This window comes from Ananas comosus, linkage group 11, assembly GCF_001540865.1.
Source record: "Ananas comosus cultivar F153 linkage group 11, ASM154086v1, whole genome shotgun sequence".
Lineage (NCBI taxonomy): Eukaryota > Viridiplantae > Streptophyta > Magnoliopsida > Poales > Bromeliaceae > Ananas > Ananas comosus.
The window spans coordinates 2,337,262-2,343,461 of NC_033631.1; the positions used below are offsets into that span (position 1 = coordinate 2,337,262).

General features: G+C 33.2%; 1 protein-coding gene across 3 annotated transcripts in view; it reads left to right on the forward strand.

Annotated features, from left to right (window-relative positions):
* LOC109717860 (UPF0481 protein At3g47200-like) overlaps window positions 563-6,200 on the forward strand; it is a 14,725-nt gene continuing 9,087 nt past the window's right edge. For 2 of the 3 annotated variants that reach the window (XM_020243806.1, XM_020243805.1), the window contains exon 1: window positions 563-759. The gene's annotated coding sequence lies outside the window, so the exon portion shown is untranslated. The remainder of the gene's footprint in view (window positions 760-6,200) is intronic. The other variant, XR_002218327.1, reaches the window with a different exon arrangement.

Below are 6,200 nucleotides of genomic sequence, written 5' to 3' on the forward strand. Positions count from 1 at the left end.
TCGCTTTTTCATCCTGTCTTTTTTGAAATATAAAAATGAGTGAAGCTATACTTATAAACAAATTTTACAATACTTTATAAGTCAACATACTTGACGGTATTTAATCGGTAGAAAAATATAAATTATAAAAAAAAATATAATTTATAATATTCAAAATAAAAAATCTAATCATTAAGTTATAAAATTTATAAATTTTGTAATGATCAAAGCGTTTTCTTTATAAAAATACCAGTCACTCTCATTTAGGTTTCGTGTGGGTCGTACGTTTCGTATATCGCAATGAGTCGGTTATGATATATTTTCTATAAAATTTTATCAAAAAATACATAAATATATCCCCGTATATTTTTATCACGGCTCCATTTTAATCTAATAATGTGAATCTCAATACCGGAGTAAACCTTAGTGCCCCATTCGAGCGAATCTGGCCGGAAGCTCTACCGGCCTGGATCCATTTTGCATCCCGAGGTCCATTTAGCCCTTTGTTCATTTATTTAGAGTTAGTTAGGATCGACCGATTTTTGCCCTAAAAGCTACTGAGTTATTAACGGCCCAATTCAACTCCCCTTCCTTTATTTCCATCGCACTCTCTCCTTCTTCCACTCCTCTTCCTCTTACAATCTACTGAATCCATGAACTTTGAGGAATTAATCTTTCCATTCTTGAGGGAGGGATTCGATGGGTTCTTGAAATCTTAGCGGGATTCAAGAAAATGCGCTTCTTGGTGCTGTAGGTGCGAGGTTCTCGGCCGCATTGCAGGTTTGCCTTCATCCCCTCCTTTCATTTGCCAAGATTTTTTATTTTCTTTGTCGAACTTTTTCATTCAATAAACTTTTGTTTCGGCACATTTCTTTAAACCATGATTGGACGTCAAAATAAGTTATTCACCGTTCTTATCTAGATCACGTGAATATTTTATTTAGTATATTTTTTAATTTATTTAAAAATATTTAATATTTGAAAAAATAAGAAGTGTGATTAAATGTTTAGAAATGATATCATATTCGGCTTTGGAGTCGTTTTTTTTTCGGAATAAGATAAACCTATGACATACTATCATGTATGTCAGAACTTTTCGAGGAGTAAAAATCAAACTCCTATATTTCTATCATGCAAGAAAATCTTCATATCGAGTATGTTGTCACCGGATGTCTTATTATGACATCCAAGCAAGGCTTGTGAGGATTTTTCTTTTGTAATTGTAAGCTACGAGTCTGATTTTTTGCTTCTCGAAACGTCTTGACATCCATGATTTCGTAGGATAATATATTTTATCTATGAAGTGATTTATCTTTTTCCAAGAAGATGACTTTGTAGGCCGAATATGGTATGCCATGCTAGACATTTGATCACGCTCCTCACGTACCAAATACTGCAAGCTTTTTGAGTAAATCAAAGACGTATGCTGAACAAGATGTTCAAGCATCCAAGCGGGGCCTTTGTTTGCTCAACTATGCAGAAACCAATGGAGGAGAAGTATGAGTAGATGTCTATATTAGCATATCATATTCACTTTCCAACTCTGTTTTTTTAGAATAAGATAAATCACCTCATAGGTAAAACGAACTATTCGAATAGCTCATTGACTATCAGCACCTTACAAGGGCTTGTGACAATGATGCATGAACATTGTGTCCGACACATCTTTTATTTACCCAAGAAAAATGTAGCACACGAGAAGTATGGTTGATCTTGTAGGTTGAGTTATTTATTCAAACGAATCATGGCAGCCAAGACCTTTTGAGGGACTACCCGCATACTCTTTCTTAGATGACAATCACAAAAGAAAATTCTCATGGTGCACGAGTTATCATTGAATAACATCCGAAAAAGCTGATAGGCCCTATTTGGATGTCGAAACAAGTTATTCAGCGATAACTTATGCGCTCCTAGGATTTCTTTTTTATGTGATTGCTAACTAGGAGTTCGATTTTTTTCTTCTTAGAAGTTTATCCATGATTTGGTAGGATAGTGTATTTCACCTGCGAGATGATTTATCCTACTTCGCAAGAATGACTTGAAGGCTAAAAATGGTATGTCTTTCTAGACATTTGACCATGTTCCTCGTTTACCAAATTTTACGAGCTTCTTGAGTTAATCAAGGAAATATTTTGACATGATATTCATGCATCCAAAGAGGGCTATAGTGCACAAGTTATCAAGGTATACGTTATTCTGACATCCAAGTTGGCCTTCAAGTTCTTACTGGTTTGCAGTTTCTAATTACATTGCCAATGTCAGAATATAAGATGGTTCTACTAGTGTGTAAACAGATAATTTAAATCACAGAAAACACTTTAAGTTAGAGTCAAGGAATAATGTCATGCCATATAACTTTAGTTATTGAAGTTGATCTGATTGGGTTCTACTATTTCATAAAGGATAAACGATCACTTTGATTGGATCTGATATTTTACAGAGAGACAGATAGTGAGAAAAGGAGAGAGAGAGAAATAAGAAGATAGCAGAAAAGACTGCTCTTTTCATTCCTTCTTGATTGAAATTTGGAAGTTCAGAATGCACTTTTATAGGCCTTATGGAGCTGATTTTTTTATTTATTTTAACATAAGGAAAATGCACTACAGTACGAGAAGTAAAGACAGCGCCCTAGTAAACACTAATAGGATATTATCCCAATTATATTTATTAATGCGAAGCATGCATCATTCCCAATAAACCTTGTTCTCAAGGTTAAGATTAATTGCAATCCTGACTAAGGAGCTTCTAAAAGGATTTTTCCCAATCAAACGGATTGGTAAGGTATTGTCCATGCATGCTCATGGTCTCATTTCTTTCCGCCTCATGCAGAAAGATCAATATCAAATTCTCAAAATATCAAATTCTCAAAATGTCAAATCGGTCAACCCTACCTTCACATGTGCTGTTCTTGATAGTGTTACCACGAACTTATATCATATTTCTTTATTATAAATCTCTGATAGGTTGTTCCTCTGTTTCAAAAGGCTGTGATTATTTCTCCTTGAATGTAAAAGGTTTAGATTGTCACTTTCTGACCTGAAAAGCCATCTTTTTGCTGCTCTTCAACTATAGAAATCATTTGCTGCTTACGTCTCTGTTTGGTGCCTTATCTGATTAATAGTAAATTCTTTATTGCCTTCGCCACTTTGACTTTTATTGACCGAAGAGGTAACTGTTGCTCTCCTCACAATTGCACGAAATCTGCAGCTATAATAGCAGATGGTCAATACAGCAGTATATCACTCTAGAGCTCCTCATGTAAGCGAAGTTTGGTACTTATTCCAATAATCAGATTCTTATGATTGCTGAGGATAGTGTTGATAGTATTCATGTCAGTCTGTAGCTTTCTAAACTGAGAATCAGTCTTCTTTCTTGGGAATTCAATCTCCTTCTTCTAAAAACCTTTGCATGCTAGAGTAACAAGGTTTAAAGTGCCGTGGCACGGGGGCATGCCACTTTCTTTCTGGCATGGTACGGCACCGGCACGCTTCCGCGCCGACACATGGTGTGCTTGCGTGCCGATAGATACGCATGACCTCCTACTGGCACGCTTTGACACGGATTATTTCAGCTTTTTCGGTCCTAATAAGCTCTTATAATGTTATTTTGAAAAATTTAATTAAATAATTATAAATATTTGCTATGTATAGCTTACTATACTCATCAATTAACATACTTGTAAGGTTTTTTGTATGTAAAATACAACTATACCTGATGCAGAATAGAAATTTTGACAGGTTAGAATTTTAAAAATGCAAAGATTTTTTTCTTTCTTTCTTTTGACCATATTACAGTCTTTCTTTTATAAAATACAAAAAATAATTTTTAAAATTATTTGAAACAATTATTTTTAATTATTTTTTTCCAAAAATGAGTAGATCTATCAAAAAAATTAAGTGATAAATTATATGACAAATAAATTAAATAAATTTAAATATCAATTGATTTAATTTAACTAATTAACTTTTAATTTTATCAGTATTTTCAATCTTCTAATGCAAAAATAAAATTTTATGTTTGATGTGCCTCAAAATTTGTTTATTGAGTTCGATTTTGTTCCTCTAATTCGGCAAGAGTTTCACGGTGCAACAAATTTTGATAAAATAATTTGTGAAGAAAAAATGGATATTTGTGGTGAAAGCGGAGGGCTCGGGGGTACCCGGAATGTTTTGAGTACCCCAAAAAACAAAACAAAAAAAAAGCAAAAAGCAAAAAAAAGCAAAAAAAAGAACACAGTGCTGGCACGGCACTGTGCCGCGGCATGCATCGCCGTGCTGCTCTGTCTCATGCGGCACAGCCCCGCGTGCCGCGGCATGGAGGGGGGATCCGAGATCCCCCTTGTATCATGCCCCCTTCTTGGGGGCACCGTACGTGCCGCCCCGTACCATACGGCACGGGGCGGCACTTCAATCCTTGTAGAGTAAGGAACATGTATGGGCGTGGATATTGGATGATACAATGATAAACAATCACTTTAAGGGGACTGAACCTTTAAGAGAGAAAGAGTAGAGAAAGTGGGAGAGAAAGTTGCGTAAAGAAGATTACAGAAATGACAAGTTATTTTAGTTCATTACTTGATTAAACCCTAGGTATACATATCAAAAGGCCTTATGGGCCTAATATTTAGAGTTGATCTAAATGAGAAATATTGCCTGAGTAATGGTGATAAAGAAAGTACCCTAGTATACACTAATATTATTTGTTCTTTACTAAAATAATCAATTGAAAGTAACTCAACTATCTTTTTGAATGTGAAGAATGCATCATTCTACCACCGAACAAAATCAACCTTCTCCTCAAGATTCAGAATCATTGCAAACCTTGCTGAAGTGCCTTTAAAAGGATTTTCCTCAATTGAGGTTTGATAAGGAAAAGTCCATGCGGCTCCTAGTGTCATTGTTTTCTTCATGTACAAAGATCAATATCAAGCTGCCAAAATGTTGAAGCTATTGGTTGCACTGTCACACGTGTTGCTCTTGATAAATTTTACAAATGCTCTTGTATCAGGAAGTTGTTATTTCTTTGTTGTAAATGTGGTAATTCTTAATTTGGTTCATGATTGGAATAGGATGGGAAATGGATAGGATGGGAAATGGAATTGGATTGCATTCAAATGGGAAATAGAATGATGAATCATCTAAAAATATTTGGTTCATTATTGAAATAGAAATCGGAATGGACATCTAGGGCGTGTTAGGTTCAAAAGATAAATTAGGATTGGAATGGGAATTAGAATGGACTGGAATCAGAAACGGAATGTTAAAATCCTCCAATATGTTTGGTTTAGAATAACAATCGGAATCAAAATAGTTGATTCCTATTTTCATTGTTTGGTTGAGATAGAAAAACTTTTGGTTATTGAACTAAAATAAATTTAAAATTAAAATATAAAATAGAAAAATATTTTAAACTTGAAACATAGAACTACATTTATAATTTAAATTCAAACTGAAAATTAAATATTAAAAATTTGCATCAAAATTTTAAAATGATAAGTCAAAATTTTAAATGTAAATTTTTTTAAAAAAATTAAAATTTGAAATTGAGTGGACAATTCAAAATATAAAACTAATTTTCGGTTTGATTCAAATTCAAACTTAAAATTATAATTTAAATTCCAATTTGAATCTATAAAATTTAATTTAAAATTTAAGTAAAATTTAAAATTTAAAATTTTAACATATAATTGAAATTGAAATTGAAATTTTGGTATTCATAGGTCGAATTCAAAATGCTTGATTGAATTTAAATTTTAATTTAAGTGCAAATTAAAATTTAAATTTTGCAATATTTTATCAAATATTACAAATTAAAATTTTGCAATATTTTATCAAATATTGCAAATTAAAATTTTGCAATATTTTTGCAAATTAATTTAAATGCATATTAAAATTAAAAATTAAAAATTAAATTTAGCTTCAAATTAAAAATATAAAATATAGTTGAGATATTTTCAAAATAAACATTCATTCCTGCGAGGTTCAATTTCCAATTCGGCCTCCTAGGCCGGATTGGAAAAAAAGGTGAATGGATGATTCTCATTCCACCCGAAAATTAGAATCAGAATGGGATTCCCGCATACCAATCACCTACAAATGGCATCGTCCATTTTGGTTCTGATTCCTGGGTGAAAAGGGGGCGAACCAGATACGGCCCTAGAATTTTGAGAGAGACTTTTGGTTAAGAGAGAGGAGAGTGATAAAGGCAGAGCACGTGCGCGG